General features: G+C 41.7%; 1 long non-coding RNA gene across 2 annotated transcripts; it reads left to right on the top strand.

Annotated features, from left to right (window-relative positions):
* The first annotated feature begins 324 nt into the window (after nt 1-324).
* LOC132495276 (uncharacterized) lies at nt 325-16,417 on the top strand. 2 transcript variants are annotated; one of them, XR_009533225.1, is made up of 3 exons: nt 325-530; nt 9,250-9,352; nt 15,132-16,417. It is a non-coding gene; the product is annotated as an uncharacterized LOC132495276 (long non-coding RNA). The 2 variants fall into 2 exon arrangements; XR_009533226.1 differs by lacking the exon at nt 325-530 and adding an exon at nt 3,988-4,049.
* The last annotated feature ends 1,114 nt before the right edge of the window (nt 16,418-17,531 follow it).

A 17,531-nucleotide genomic window follows, 5' to 3' on the forward strand; every position in this document is an offset into this window, starting at 1 on the left:
CCCGAATCAAGGCAGATTTCTCTAGAGGAAATAAGATATTTTTCCTCTTCTTTTTCTTTATCTCTTTTGTTCTATTTCTAGCATTTGGTGCCCTTTATTGCTAGTTTCACCCAGTAACATGTGAAAAATGTACTCGACAATGCAAAGCAGATGACTCGGTCACCATCTTCTGAGTCACCATTCTGTTCTCTGCATTCCTGCAGATGCCTTTCAAAACCAGAAAATGATTCTGTTAGGAGTCAGTAAGAAGGAAAATAAAAATGAAAAAAAAATTGGGCCTACTTATACAGCCACACTGATACTTTTGTGGCTTGTCCCCCACTGGCAACCTGCTCGGCACTGGGTGTTCCCAGGGACCCTAGGCCTGGACCCCAAGCCCGGAGAAGATCTGGGAGAGCATGGAAGGCCACTTTGGTAGACTTGGCTGGCCTTTTGTTTTATTTTACATTGTAATGGTCACTTGGAAGTGAGCTCTGTGGCAGAGAGGAAAGGGGAGGACATTGGTGAAGATCTGGGTCCCTCGAGGTGAGGTAAGCTGTCTCCATTTCTCGTGTGCTGCACATGCATCTATTAGTTGGAGAAAGTCAGAGCCAAGGTTTTAGGGATAAACCCAATTTTTAAGAAAGTTGTCAGATACACCAAGTCACCTCTAAGTCTTCCCTAGCCTGGTGGGCAGGGGTATCTCATGAGATTAGATGAAGATAGGATCCCAGTGACCATGATTCTGGAGAAATGAGTCAACTGACTGCTTTAGTGGGTGCAAAGGAGCACGTAGTAGATGCTTTATACCTCTCTGTGCATCAGGGAGCATGCCTCCTAGGGATATGGTCTTTGCCTTGGGGAAGTAGATGGATTAGACCATATTTCATGAGAGTTTTACCAAAGAACTTGCTCACTAAGCCTCCCATCCTCCATACGCAGAAATAATGACCAAAGTCCAGTTTGTTGACCAGCTGTCCAGTTTGTTGAACACAAACTCTAAGAAGAAGAAGGCTGTTTCATTCATCTCCCTGAGGCAAGTGCTTAGAACAGTGGCTGCACATAAATATGTGTCAGTGAATGAATGGTATTATATGAAGATTCTGAATCAAAAACCAACCAGTGCAATGGTCAAGTGGCTTTTGAGCCTAGAAGCACACTCTGTTTTAACAAGCTAAATTTTAAGAAGATAAAGTAAGGAAAGGGAGAGTACTAGTAACTGTTGGTACTTGTATGTATCAGGAAATTTCTCATGTTCTTTGATGGGTAGGTATTGTCCCATTTTCCAGATTAGGAAACTGAGGCTTGGAGAGGTTAAATCACTTGCCTAAGGCCACACAGCTAATGAGTAGTCGATCTGTGGTTCAGACCCAGGACTCCCATGTTGGAATGGTTTCAAAGATGTAATTACTGTAGCACTTCCTTATTAGAGGCTCACTGCCTCAGCATTTAGGGATGTATCAGACTGCTTACACTTGATGTTAGAAAAAAGTTTTAACTTCTTTTCATGGGAAGGTTTTAGAATTTTGTGATTCAAACCAGATTAAGCAGGTGAAAGTGCTTTTTTAGACTGTTTGTCTTCACACTAAAAAGTTTGTTCTGAATCCAAATCCAGTATAAATGTATTAGCCCTTTCTAGCCAAGAGTTTACAGAAGTAAGAAGTAAATCAACATGCCTTCAACCCTAGGAGGAAATGTGAAAGAGAGAGATGGATGTTTGATCAGGTCTCAGAGGGCTCCTTTAGTTCCAACTCTGCTGGTAAACAGCTGTGTGATCTTGGATAAGTCCCTTCACCTCTCCGGACTTCAGTCTTATCTATGGTCAACTAAGGGACTAATAAACCTTGCTTTTCTTACTGATCAGATATTGGAATCAAGAGAAATATGGAATTAAAATACTTTCAAAATTTATAGCATCCAGTTCAGAAAACATTTATGTTTGTGATGAAAATGTCCTACTTTCTGTAATAATGGAGTTTGAGCTTTTTCCCATCTAATTTACCTAATTTTACTAATTTAATTTAATTTTCATCTTCCAAGATAATGTATACTTTTCCCGTTTAGAATTTCACTCAGCTTTTTTCACTTAGCTAAATGGAACTTTTCTCCCTTGGTTTGACAATTGTGAACATTTTTCTGATTTTTCTTTTCTTTTTAATATTAGCTCAATCAGAATTTACTGTTCTTCTCTAAGGCAACAGGTCCAAGTACCTGGATTCATCTCAGAGAGCACAGAGTTGAGACGACGTTTCTCTCTGTACATACATTTCTAGGGTTGTCCCCAGATATGAAATATAATTATGGTGCTTTCTTGCCTGATATTAGGCAAGTCTGAGGAGGCCTGGCGTACATTCCTTGGGCTCATGAGTAATTATGGTGCTGGTGATGATCAACTACTTTATAAGGTCTTGGGCTGCTGGTATTCTGCTTTTTACGTAATGCACAAACCCCATGAATTTAATTACCACCATCTTGGTGCTTAACAAATATGCTTCACTTGTAAGCCTTGTATGTATTTATGTTCAGATGGGACTAAAGGGTGTGTGTTCGTGAGTATTGCGACCACTACACCCCAGACATTCACAAAAATTGTCCCCCCAGATTCAGATTGGCTTTTGGTTTAATGGCCCATGCATTTGATATTCCTTTCTTGGTTGGAAAACTATTTTTCAAGTTCTCTTTTTCTCCACCTCCTTTCTTCTCCCTTCTTTGTCTAAACTGTATAATGCTGTGTTTCCTTTTGAAAGATTAGGTAAGAGGGAACACGTGTGTGAAAGTCGTGGCCAACTCCCATGTGTTGGGGGCTGGTGAGATGAAGGCCAAAGGCCAAATGACTTCAACACCTGACAAGTGTGTGGATCTCATTATGGCCATGGGGTCTGGAGGCCTTAAAAAAATCAATGGATTTGCAGGATGCATGGTCAACATTTGGTGAGAAAGCAGGTTTTCAATGATTTTGTTTCTAATCCATGGCAGAGGTATGGCCCTTCAAGGAAAAAAAAATCCTTTCATCTCCTAGCAGCAAAGTTTCCATCTACCCCATATATTTAAGGGATTCACAGAGCTTGAAGCAGTATTTGAGATTATCTTGTCCAATGCCTTTATTTTATAAATGAGTAGCATGAGCTCAGGAAGGAGAGTTTCCCAAATCCTCATAACCGACCAGATTCCCTGAGTCGCAGCTCAGCCTTCCCTATGTCACACCTGCTGTCATGGCACTGATTCACATCCACTTATCCAGCGAGGGACTTTTGAGCACCTACTCTGTGCTTGGGAGTAAGTAGCTTGGTTTGGGGCTCACAAGGAAGTCATTCAGGCATAGTTTTGGCCTTCAAGGAATTTGTTAGCAATTTGGAGAGTCAAGACTAATATGACACATAGTCTCATGTGCAAATGGCAGCTTATAGGTCAGGGTTGATGTAAGTGGATCAGTCCCATTCCTCAGGATGTCAGAGTGCAGAAGTTGGAGAAGCCTAGGCTTCTGGGAGGAGACTTGGAGGCAGAACTTGAAGCAGGTTTTGGAAGTTTGAAGTTTTGGAATTCCAGAAAGGAGCAGGGCTTGAGAAAGTCTCAGAAGTCTTAAGGAACAGCATGTGAGTAAAGTGTTGGGAGTGAAGACAGGCCAACTTCTCAGTCCGTGTGTGGAGGATGTGGAATGATGTTGGCTCCACAGCATAGGAGCACAATGCAGACAGCCTTTCATCCAGGCTAAGGTGTCTACTTCCTTGTGCAGAGAATGGACATCAATTACCGTTTTAAGTAGGGCAGTGAGGAGAAAAAATGAAGATATCTGGTTAGAGGAAAGATTGGAGGGAAGTAAGATCAGAAACAGGGAACCAGTTGGGTTAGTTTGGAAAAAGTCCCAGCATGAGGTGATGAACCCCCTGAGCAGGGAAGTGGGGAATACAAAGCAACAGGTGCCGAGGGACCCCCTTAACTCTGAGGGGCTGCCTGGGTGAGGGTAAAATTTGCAGTGCCAACTCCTAGAATGACTAGAATCTTTGCCTTCCAGGATCTTGAGAGGTTTGCTCTGGTTGTCCATATGGCTTTTCCAGGAGTGCTGGCACAAGGTATGATTCTTCACCATTTAGAGGCAAAACTGAAGGCAGGGAAAGAGGGACAGTTACCCCACAAGACCGGGACATCTCAGGCTGACACTAAAGTGCCCAGTGTCTGGATAGAGTTATGGGCCTGCATCCTGACTTGGCCTGTCACTAATTCCAAGCTGCAGCCAAGCCACTAACGCATTCCAAACCTCAGTGTTCTTATCTGTACTTTTGAGATGTAGTAACGCCTGCCGTAGTTACCTCACCCAGTGTTGTAAGAATCCAGTCAGAGAGTATATATGAACTGTACATAGACTGTAATCAGCGTCCTGTCACAGCTCTCGCTGCTGAGATGGTGGAGCATTGGATGTAGGGAGAAACTACACGAGAGCAAGGATGTATTCCCTACCTAGAAAGTAACCATCTTGGCCTTGCCAACTTTGACACTGCTTTCTCACATTTAAGAAGGAATAGAAGAGGAAATAGCTTGAGGATGCTGTTCAAACTCATTACGGTGATCTGCCCTAAACCAGAACTGACGAGGCTCTGCTGGGAGAACTTTCAGAACTTGGGTGGCCCCATCCAAAGCTGAAAAATCATTGAAAGGATGGGAGGGGGGGTGAGATGCTCATCCCTGAAAAAAGGGGAGATGGTGTTCAAACTATATTTTTAATATATTTTCTAAATTTTAATGACACTCTGCCTGAAACTATTAGCAGCTTCTCAAATTCTCTGAGCAGGGTTTTCCTTGGAGATTGGCTGGATCATAGGTTTAATTCCTGACTCCTTTCTAAAAACGTAAAGAACCAGTACATCTAGAACTCCATCAACACCCCCTCCCAAAGGAGGAGGCTGTGTTGGCGTCTGGAGACAGAGCGGGGACCCTGTGGAAAGGTTTCTGGGTAATGGGAGGAAGAAGAACATTCAAAACAGAATCACTGAGCACCACCTGGTCTAGAGAGTGAGGGGCATAAAAATATATGTTTCGAGTGCTTGCTGAGTGCCAGAACTTGTTTTTGATTCTGATCGTATAGTGTCAGAGTTTAAGATACTCTAGACGTTTTTCTGGAGACCAATGTGAATTCAGTGATAGGTTTTTCCCTGCAGAATGGCACAGATACAGCGTTGGAGAGCTCATCCAGGCTCCATCCAGAGGGTAGATTTGGGGCAGGGGAGGCTATAGGAGCAGGAGACCGGTGCAGGGTAAACAGCAGGAACCCCCTGAACTAGGTCAGTGGTGGTAGAGAAGGAGCAGATTTGGAAAATAGTTTGGTAGCAAACATGAAAAGGGTTGCCCACTGAGAAAACAGTGCCCGTAGTTTTGGTTCCCTGTATTCCCCCTCACCCAGCACTTATGAGATGCTTAACCCCCTGGCCTTGAATGTTTGTTGATTAATTGCTTGGTTCATCACATACCTTAAGGTAAAATTTCACTGTCTATCCTATCCAGTGATGAGGACCAAAATTTACCCATAATATATTTATCACAGTATCATTTTTTCTAGTTTCACTGAGATATAATTGACATAGAGCACTGCCTAAGTTTAAGGTGCACAGCGTAATGATTTGACTTCCATACATAATGAAATGATTATCACAAGAGTGAACATCCATTATCTCATATAGATACAACATTAAAGAAATAGAAAAAAATTGTTTTCCTTATAACTCTTAGGATTTACTCTGTTAAGAGCTTTCATTTATAATGTACAGCAGTGTTAATTACCTTTATCATGCTGTATATTACATCCCTAGTACTTATTTATCTTATAACTGAAAGTTTGCACCTTTTGACTGCTTTCACTTAATTTCCTCTCCTCCCACCCCTACCTCTGGTAATCATAAATCTGATCTCTTTTCTGTGGGTTTGTTTGTTTTTGAAGTATAATTGACCTATAATACTATGTTAGTTCCTGGTATACAACATAATGATTCAATATCTCTGTACATTTCAAAATATTCACCAAGATAAGTCTAGTTGTCATCTGTCACCATACAAAGATATTACATAATTATTGACTATATTCCCCACATTGTACATTTCAGACTTGTGACATTTATTTTGTAACTGGAAGTTTGTACCTCTTAGTCTCCCTCACCTATTTCTCTCCTCCCCTCAATTCTTTCCCCTCTGGTGACCACCTGTTTGTTCTCTGTATCTATGACTCTGTTTCTGTTTAGTTATATTTGTTCATTTGTTTTGTTTTTTAGATTACACATATAAGAGAAATCATACATTATTTATCTTTCTCTGACTGACTTATTTTACTTAGCATAATACCTTCTAGGTCCATCCATGTTATCACAAATGGCAAGATTTCTTTCTTAATGGCTGAGTAATATTCCACTGTATGCATATATACCACATCTTCTTTACCCATTCATCTATTGATGGGCACTTGTTGCTTCTATATCTTGGCTATTGTAAATAAAGCTGTAATGAGCATAGGACTGCACATATCTTTTTGATTTAGTGTCACATTTAATTGCAAAATTATGTTCAAATAGGGGGAAAGTTCTTATGTTGGATTGAATATTTACAATTAAATGTATTAAATGTAATAATTTACAATTATTAAAAATCACATTTTCAATAAATGTGACATAGGAATGACATAGGACATTAATGACATAGGAACTTCTTCTAACATAATGTTAAGTATAAACATAGTACAAACTATGTATAGATAGTATGCTCCTAATCAATTAAAAATACACACAGAAGGGCTTCCCTGGTGGCACAGTGGTTGAGAAACTGCCTGCCAATGCAGGGGACATGGGTTCAAGCCCTGGTCTGGGAGGATCCCACATGCCACGGAGCAACTGGGCCCGTGAACCACAACTACTGAGCCTGCGCGTCTGGAGCCTGTGCTCCGCAACAAGAGAGGCCGCGATAGTGAGAGGCCTGAGCACCGCGATGAAGAGTGGCCCCCGCTCTCTGCAACTAGAGAAAGCCCTCACACAGAAACAAAGACCCAACATAGCCAAAAAAAAAAAAAAAAAAAAAAAAAACACACGCACAGAGAAAAAAGAAAGGAAGAAAATATATCAACATGTTAATCATAGTTACCTTGAGTGGCAAGGCTGTTTATTTTCTTCTTTCCACATTTTAATATTTTTCTAATTTTGCACTGTGGAGAGGAAGAAGTTTTCAAATCAGAAGAATAAAAATTACTGTGGAAGAAAAATAACCCAAGAGGATACCATTTAGAGATTCAGAAGATTGTGTTCAAATGTCAGCACTGCCTTATGACTTAGGCAAGTCACTTAACCTCTATAGTCTACAGTTTTCTTATCTGTAAACCGAGCATAATAACATCTGCCTGCTAATTATGGGGCTATTGTAAATGTCAAACAAAATAAGGGGTGTGGAAGTGCTTTATCAGTTACTAGTTAAGTTGCTTCAGGAATATATGAGATTCTGGTTATTGCTATGTTCCCTCCCCTCACGGGGGACCCATAAGTGTCTGCTAGAGGGCCCTCCGGGTGGGTGTGGGTAGCTGGCAACCTACTCTGGAGAAGAGGGGAGGAGCTCATCCCAGCTGGAAGCTATTTTGCTTGAATGGAGACTAGCAGGTCTAGCCAAAAATAATTTCATTGTGTTGAAGAAAGAGAGCTCAGAGACAAGCTGGGAGTGTTGGGGAAAGAGGAAGACGCTGGGCAAAGGAGAACTCAGTCCCGGCAAGCCTGTTGGGATTCTAATTCTCACTCCCAGTCTGTCTGCGAGGCTGAATTCTCCTTCCAGCGCTGTGACTCCAGTCTTGAGTAACACTGGAACAGCCCTTACTCCCTCTGGGCCTCGGGATCGTGTGTGACAAATGAAGGCTTGTAAGGGCTGGTCCCTCCCTCCCACCCTCTCAAATATGGGAACGTATTCTGTGCATCTCATGTGAAATCATTCCTTTCATCAGTGCTGTAACAGAGTCACCATGAATGATCCAGGTGAAGAGGTAAAAGATATGAATGGAACATACACAAAGAGGGGCGGGGCAAGTGGGCAAGCCAAGAGATGATATGGTATCACAACCAACAAACATATATTAAGTCTATGGTAAGTGTAGGTCCTTATGTTTCATACCGAGGGGTCAGAAACATGGGTCTCAATCCCTGCCTACGTGGGAAGAGATGATGAAGACAGGGTCCCTTCCTAATTGCCAAGAATGAATCCCAGGGAGTGAGCACCCAGGAGGTCAGAGGAGGCACATGATGAGCAGGGTGATGAGGAGATGACTTGGAGAGCAGGTAGCCTAATGAGGTCTCCCAAGCTGGGAGTGAGCAGAAAGCACCAGTATGAAGATAGGTTTCGGGAACAATACACAACTTCCCCCAGTTTGGAAGCTTCTAGTTGACTTATCTTGGAAAAATCGTTTAACTCAAATGAACCTCTGTTTCTTCAGTTGTGAAAATGAGGCTATTAATACTTCACAGGCTATTGGGATGATTAAATGAGGGAAAGAAGATGAAGTTCCAGTCATACAGTATGTGTTCAAAAATATTCATTTCCTTTTCTCTCTTTTTTCCTACATTATCTAATGGCTAGCCCCAGACCAATGATTGGAAACTGGTGGTCTATGAGCCAAATCTAATTTGTAGGCACTGTTTTACCCAGATCACAGAATTCTAGTTTACACTGTGTTTTAAAAATATTTGCATTAGCTGGTGACACTTGAAAACTAGGAAATTTTATATAACCATCCAGATTTCCAACATCTCTTGAAAAATCAGAAGGCCCACATGAACACTTGACACCTACTGGCTGGAGCTGAGCCAGGGCTGCTCCTGTGGGCAGGGCCTCATTCCCACTTCTCCACAGTCTGCACGACTCCCTGCTGAGCCCCAACACTGAGGCCAGTGTCAGCTATAGTCTGTCACTGTGTTTGCACCGTTTTTTATTCTCGAATTGAGTTTTTAGTGAAATTTCTTTTTAAAGCAGAAAAATGAAACATTGGCCAAGAGCATCACATGTTCAAAAACAAAAACAAACAAAACAATAGAACAGGAAGAGAGCATATTTCATTGGGGAGGTGAAGAAAATTCCTATGTGTTTAATATGCAGATGAAGTGTGACTCTATTGAAAGAATACACTTGGCTTGCTTCACTTTTTACCTGCTTGGCCCCTGTAGACATTTGAGTTTATTGCCCTTAGCCTGGGCCAGTTGCTCTTATCAGTATGTGTCTGTGGAAACTAGAAATCTCTCTTCATAATTTCCTCCTGCTGTGAAGGGGAAAATTCGGGCAGAACTGAAGAAGACATGCGGGCACCAATGGTGGTCAACACGAAGTCCAGGGAGTTGGCTACTGAACAAGGCCTCTTGCCTCTATGAAGGTATGTCAGTTCACCATGAGGGCAGACATTTCTAGGTCTTGAAAATACATGATCCTTTCAGAGCTTCCCAGTTAACACTTCCAAGATCAAAGATAACTCTAAGCTGATGAAATGATGGCTGGAACTAAAGGAAAAGCAATGGTTTAGAAAGGCATTGTCCAAAAAAAATATGAGGTGAGCCACATATATAATTTAAAATTTTCTAGTAGCCACATTGTCAAAAGAAAAAGAAATGAGTGAATTGAATTTTAAATATATATATCGAAAATATTGTCATTTCTACATTTTAACATGTAGTTGATATAAAAAATAATTAAATGAGATATTTTAACATTGTTTTTCTTCTGTTTAATTCACTCTTCCAAATTTGGTGTGTATTTTCCATTTATAGCACATCCTGGCCGCATTTCAAGTGCTCACTAGCCTCCCATGGCCAGTGGCCACTGTACTGAACAGTGCAGGGTTAGAAGATAGATGGGGGCATTAGCAGCTGTAAGAGCTTTACTGCTTCCTTGGCTTTGCTGCTGGCTGGCCCTGATCAGTCAGATCTTGGTCTCTCCCTTCTTGTGTATCCCATATCCTCTGTATCATGTGCCTTTATCTTCTTCTCAACATTAAGCAAGCAATTTGAGGACACCCTTCCCACACTGGTACCATGTTTTCCTTTCCTTGCCGACTCTTCTGGATAAAGGATGATGTGGGACATGGTAGCAGGTGCTCACTATGTTTTCTTGACCTAGTATACTCTATTTTTTTTTTTGCAGTACGCGGGCCTCTCACTGTTGTGGCCTCTCCCACTGCGGAGTGCAGGCTCCGGACATGCAGGCTCAGCGGCCATGGTTCACGGGCCCAGCCGCTCTGCGGCATGTGGGATCTTCCCAGACTGGGGCATGAACCCATGTCCCCTGCATCGGCAGGCGGACTCCCAACCACTGCGCCACCAGGGAAGCCCTAAAGCATTTTTTTTTTTAATATAGTCTACTTTTGACTTGAGTTCTTCCATGATGGAAAATTCACAAATTCTCTGTTCTGAAACAGGATATTGACTTTGGCTACCCCTGTTAAACTTCTAAGATTAAAGATCCTACTGAATCTTAGACTTTCACTGTCAACATCATTCATTCATTCATTCATTCATTCATTCATAGATTCATTAACAAACATGCCAGGCATACTGCTAGGTACTAGAATTCCAAAGATCACAAAAGCACATTTATTACTCAATAATTACTCAATATGAAAACAAATAAATGCTGTTTAGCATGACAAGTACAATAACAGATGTAGAGCGAGAGTGAGAGAAAGGGTAAGGGACATAAATGGAGGAGTAGCCCTTTTGTTTGGAGAGATTAAGGAAGTCTTCACAGAGGAGGTGACGTTTGAGTGGGATCCCAAGGAATGAGTAGAAATTCAGCAGGCAGAAAGAAGGGCATGAATTTACACTTGTGTGGCCAGCACATGTAAAATTCTGGAGGGCCCCAAATTGGGGCTGATGGCCAAAGCAGATGGTCCAGCTGTGTCTTTCCATTGTGAGCTTATAGGTGGGACTGTAGTCCCCTGATATGAGACAACTAGTTTGATATTCATTCAACCTTCTATTTTACTGTGACTTTATCAAGATGCTGCAAGGTGTGAGATGCCTAGTTCTATGATCAACTTCAGAAGACTTCTATGTCTATGGGTAACCCACAGAAATTTGGACAACTTTACTTGTTGTCTAAAGTACACAAGAACTTCTTGGGCCTTATCTAAAAGTCAGTTTTATAGGAGTACCTTAAACAGATTTCTGAATAACCCTCAAAATTAAGTACCATTAAACCCTAACCAAAATGTACATGTGGATTTGAGATGTGTCAACATGTGTTTTGCATCTTTCCCTTGTGAAATTTATGTATCTTGCATGGCCTTTGGGCAGAGCCCATGTGTTTCACATATGGTTGGTACATTTCTTATTAGGAATGGTATAAAGAGGGTCAGGAGAATCAGACTACTGTATTGATAAACATAAGGTTAGAATCCACTGATAAAAAATGGCTTCTGAGACACCCACATTAATGAGAAGAACATTTATCTTGAAGACATATACATTTTTGGCTGGAAGGAATCTTGGAGAGAATTTGGTCCAACCCATTTATTTCACACTTTTAGGAAACTGAGACCTTGAAGGATTAAGTGATTCACCCAAGGTCCTCGGATACCAGTGGCAAAGCAAGGATGAGAACTTAAGCTATCTGATTTCCAGCCCAATGCTCTTTTTCTATTTTCCACATTGCTTGGCTCATGATTTTCATTAAAAGCACATTATCATTTTCCAGTTTAAAATGATTTCTTGATAGCAGTTCTAGAGAGTTTTCCAGATTCCAACTATGAAAACATAGGAAAAGATGGAACTTTATGGGAGCAGAGTTATGCATTTATGACTTTGACTTGTAGCCCCCAGGCCGAGCAGAATTCTTGGCACTTAGTAGTTTCTTATTAGTATCTGGGGAATGAACGAACCACATCAACAACCCAAGTGATGAGCAATGTGCTACCAGAATCTATGGGAATGCCCACAAAGGTTACAAGACCTATAAAAACGAAAGTGAGGACTGCAACTAGGGTGGGGGCAACATATGCTTTGCCAAAGAAACAGGGCAGGCTTGATCTCCCGTAGAATGTGTCTTTACTCAGAGATGATATTCAATATATTCAATGACCATGGCCACACAGGCATTAGCCATCAGAGTGGAGGCTGCTGTGAACAATTGGAATTGGAGCCAACCAGTTAAATACTAACACTGTCTCTTCTCCCATTTTACTGTTCTTTGGGATGCTCAGAATGTGGTTCCTCTTCCCACCCACCCAGTAATTCTCCTTTCTATGTCCCCTCCTGAGAGAATAAAACTCTAATAAAACTACAGAGAAGGAAGGAATATAGATGAGGAGGTGGATATTATTACATGGAAGATGTAGTCTCAGTGAGTAAAGTTCTCAGTGAGTAAAGTGAGGTAGGAAGAACCCCAGTAGCATTGCATGCTGGAGTTTCATTTGACTCTTCTTCACTTTAGAGTCAATGAGCTGCGGAATTGAAGACGGACATTTTTGCAGTTGGGCTGCACTAGAGATCTGCTGTCCACTGGGACTCTGAATCCTTGGGCACATCCTTCTGCCCTCTGGTTACCTACTTGGGAAGGGGCTTTACCGAAACCAAAGTGGTCAGCAAAGGAGGTGAACAGAACTACCCAAAGCACACCTGCAGGTGCATGCCAAGTCTGGATGCATCTCTGCTAATTTTAAGATTGGAAAAATGGAAAAATCTAACATGGAACATATTAAAAAGTTGCACAACAAGCGATAAGGAGATAAAACATTGAGAAACTTCTTGAAATACTCTGAAGGATGCATGAAGCCTTGTTCCATGAAAGGAACAAAATCCTATGAGGAAGAAATAGCCTGAAATGTTGATGATGAGGACTGTAAAGAAAATAAATGTAGAACGGCAGAATTTAAATGCTCACTGAAGACAGAAAATAGCAAAATTGATGATGCAGAAGACTGAAGCAACTATATTACAGACAAACTGGATAGTTCCCCCAACTCTCACTGCAGAAAGGAGAGAAAAATGGACACAGTGATTAATGGAGAGGCAACATAAAATAGAATCAAGAGTAAGGACTCTGAAGGTGTACGCTCTGGGTGCAAATCCTGACCCCAACCGTACTAACAGTGTGTCATTGGGCTAGTTGTATAATCTCTCTGTGCCTCAGTGTTCTTGATTTTAAAATAGGGCTAATAATAATTACCTACCTCAAATGGATTTGTGACCTTTAATTAAATTAATTACTATTGATAAGATGTTTAAACGAGGATTTGGTATATAGTAAACAGTATAGTATATTCTTTAAATAAAAAACAAGCAATAAGGTTACAGACATGGAGGACAGAGGGTAAAAATTAAACTTAAGAACATAACCATCAAAATGGGTGAGAGTTAAATAATCAGAGCAGCGATAATTACAAACACAATTACTATTTTTGAATTCTTGGTTTCCAGCAGCCCACCTGACCACCATCAGTATCGCTGGCCTCGTACTCGTGCTCCAACAGTTTTCAGCAACACTGAGAGAGTGTCACTACCTTCATTACTATCTTTTCCTCTACCCTCTGCATTTCTCTTCACTGTTTATATCACTACTTGAAATTATATTATACTTTTGTTACTTTCACTTCCACTTGAATTTATGTTCCACGAGTGCTAATCTCTCTTGTTCACCATTGTCATAGAGTAGATACTAAAAAAGTTATTGAATAAGTGAATGAAGAAAGACCTGGGTGTCTTGACATATCAGGTCACATAAATTAAGAGAGCCATTCTTAGATACGCAATGGCAAGATTTTAGAAGAGAAAGAGAATTGGAGGCATCAATGGAAGAAAAAAATTAGTTTCCCTGCCTACAGGTGAACAATTTTTTTCTGACATCGTCCTTATCCTCTGCTGTAGTATATGAAGGAAAACAATAGAGCAATGTCTGCAAAACTTTTGAAAGAATTTTATACTCATGTACTAGAGGATTAGATACTATAATTACCATGTGCTTTTCTTTTAAAAAGGGATGAATAGGCTTCCCTGATGGCGCAGTGGTTGAGAGTCTGCCTGCCGATGCAGGGGACATGGGTTCGTGCCCCGGTCCGGGAAGATCCCACATGCTGCGGAGCAGCTGGGCCCGTGAGCCATGGCCACTGGGCCTGCGCGTCCGGAGCCTGTGCTCCGCAACGGGAGAGGCCACAGCAGTGAGAGGCCCGCATACTGCAAAAATAAATAAATAAATAAATAAAAATAAAAAGGGATGAATAAAAAATAAGACCTTGATAATGGGGAAGAGGTGATATAAAGGGAGGGTGGGGGTACTCATACTCTGCTCCTGTAGTTTTAAAGGTCATTCATAGACAAAATACTCCCACATTTAGATCTTTAGTCCTTTAGTCCTTATAGTAGTATGAATAATGGTCCCCTATAGATGTCCACCTCCTCATCCCTGGAACCTGTGAATATGTTACCTCAGATGGTAAAAAAAAAAAAAAAAAAGTATATATATATATATATATATATATATACACACACACACACACACACACACACACACACACAGAAGGAGGGAGGGAGGGAGGGAGAGAGAGAGAGAAAGAAGTATATATATGTAAAGAAATTTTCAGACGTGATTAAGTTACAAATATTGAGATGGGAGGTTTCCTGCATTATCCAGATGGGCTCATTTGCAATCAAAAGTGTTCTTATATCAATAAAAAGGAGGCAGGAGAATCAAAATTGAGAGAGTAATAGGAAATGTGACAATGGAAGCAAGAAATTGGAGTGGTGTGAGGAATGGATCATAAACCTAGAAATGTAAACAGTGTCTGAAAATGACAAGGAGACAGATTACCCCTCAAAGCCTCCAGAAGGGACCAGACCTGCTAACACTTTGACTTTAATCCAATGAGACTGATTTTGAAATTCTGACGTCCAGATTGGAAGATAATAAAATAGTGTGTGTGTTTTTTTAAGTTGAGGTGAAATATACATAGTAGTTAATCATTTTAAGGGATACAATTCAGTGGCATTTGGTGCATTCACAGTGATGTGCAACCACTACAGCTCTCTATTTTAAAAAAGTTTTCACTACTCCAGAAGAAACTCATACCCATTAGGCAGTTACTTTTTGTGTCTGGCTTCTTTTACTTAGTATAATGTTTTCAAGGTTTATCCAAGTGGTAACATGTATCAATACTTCATTCCCAGGGATCTTCAAGATGGCGGAGGAGTAAGATGTGAAGATCACCTTCCTCCCTACAAATACATCAAAAATACATCTACATGTGGAACAACTCCTACAGAATACCTACTGAACGCTGGCAGAAGACCTCAGACTTCCCAGAAGGCAAGAAACTCCCCACGTACCTGCATAGGGCAAAAGAAAAAAGAATAAACAGAGACAAAACAATAGGGAAGGGACCTGCACCCCTGGGAGGGAGCTGTGAAGGAGGAAAGGTTTCCACACAGTAGGAAGATCCTTCATTGGTGGAGATGGGGAGGTGGGTGCGGGGGAAGCTTCAGAGCCATGGAGGAGAGCACAGCAACAGGGGTGCAGGGGGCAAAGTGGAGAGATTCCTGCACAGAGGATCGGTGCCGACCAGCACTCACCAGCCTGAGACGCTAGTCTGCTTACCCGCTGGGGTGGGCAGGTGCTGGGAGCTGAGGCTCGGGCTTCAGACGTCAGATCCCAGGGAGAGGACTGGGGTTGGCTGCGTGAACACAGCCTGAAGGGGGCTAGTGCACCACAGCTAGCTGGGAGGGAGTCCAGGAAAAAGTCTGGACCTGCCTAAGAGGAAACAGACCATTGTTTTACGGTGCATGAGGAGAGGGGATTCAGAGCACTGCCTAAACGAGCTCCAGAGACTGGTGCAAGCCACGGCCACCAGTGTGGACACCAGAGGTGGGCATGAAACACTAAGGCTGCTACTGCAGCCACCAAGAAGCCTGTGTGCAAGCACAGGTCACTATCCACACCTCCCCTCTCGGGAGCCTGTGCAGCCTGCCACTGCCAGGGTCCTGTGATCCAGGGACAACTTCCCCAGGACAACACATGGCGTGCCTCAGGCTGTTGCAATGTCACGCCAACTTCTGCCACTGCAGGCTCACACCACATTCCGTACCCCTCCTCTCACCTGGCTTGAGTGAGCCAGAGCCCCTTAATCAGCTGCTACTTTAACCCTGTCCTGTCTGGGCGGGAACAGACGCCCTCAGGTGACCTACATGCAAAAGAGGGGCCAAATCCAAAGCCGAAACCCAGGAGCTGTGTAAACAAAGAAGAGAAAGGGAAATTTCTACAAGCAGCCTCTGGAGCAGCGGATTAAATCTCCACAGTCAACTTGATGTACCCTGCATCTGTGGAATACCTGAAGAGACAGCACATCATCCCAAATTTGAGGTGGTGGACTTTGGGAGCAACTATAGACTTGGGGTTTGCTTTCTGCATCTAATTTCTTTCTGGTTTTATGTTTATCTTAGTTTAGTATTTAGAGCTTATTATCATTGGTATATTTGTTTATTGATTTGGTTACTCTCTTCCTTTTATATATATATATTTTTTCCTTTAATTGAGTGTGTATGTGTATGCTTCTTTGTGTGATTTTCTTTGTATAGCTTTGTTTTTATCATTTGTCCTAAGGTGCTGTCTGTCTGTTTTATTTTTTATTTATTTTTTTGTATAGTTTTAGCGCTTGTTATCATTGGTGGATTTGTTTTTTTGTTTGGCTGCTCTCTTCATTCTTTCTTTTTTATTTTTTTTGAATTAATTTTATATTTTAAAAAATATTCTTTATTTTAATAACTTCCTTCCTTCCTTCCTTTCTTTCTTTCTTTCTTTCTTTCTTTCTTTCTTTCTTTCTTCCTTCCTTCCTTTCTTTCTTTCTTTCTCTCTTTTGCTCCCTTTTCTTCTGAGCAGTGTGGCTGACGGGGTCTTGGTGCTCCAGCTGGGTGTTGGGCCTGAGCCTCTGAGGTGGGAGAGCTGAGTTCAGGACTTTGGACCACCAGAGACCTCCCATTTTATCAAACAGCACCTCCACATAATATCAAACAGCAAAAGCTCTCACAGAGATCTCCATCTCAATGCTAAGACCCAGCTCCACTCAACAACCAGCAAGCTACAGTGCTGGACACCCTATGCCAAACAACTAGCAAGACAGGAACACAACCCCACCCATTAGCAGAGAGGCTGCCTAAAATCACAATAAGGTCACAGATACCCCAAAACACACCACTGGACGCGGTCCTGCTGAGCAGAAAGACAAGATCAAGCCTCATCCACAGAACACAGGCACCAGTCCCCTCCACCAGGAAGTCAGTACAACCCACTGAACCAACCTTAGCTACTGGGGGCAGACACCTAAAACAATGGGAACTACGAACCTGCAGCCTGTGAAAAGCAGACCCCAAACACAGTAAGTTAAGCAAAATGATAAGACAGAGAAATAAACAGCAGATGAAGGAGCAAGGTAAAAACCCACCAAACCAAACAAATGAAGAGGAAATAGGCAGTGTACCTGAAAAAGAATTCAGTGTAATGATAGTAAAGATGATACAAAATCTTGGACATAGAATGCAGAAAATAAAAGAAACATTTAACAAGGTCCTAGAAGA

This window comes from Mesoplodon densirostris, chromosome 8 (assembly GCF_025265405.1).
Source record: "Mesoplodon densirostris isolate mMesDen1 chromosome 8, mMesDen1 primary haplotype, whole genome shotgun sequence".
In the NCBI taxonomy this organism is placed as follows: Eukaryota; Metazoa; Chordata; class Mammalia; order Artiodactyla; family Ziphiidae; genus Mesoplodon; species Mesoplodon densirostris.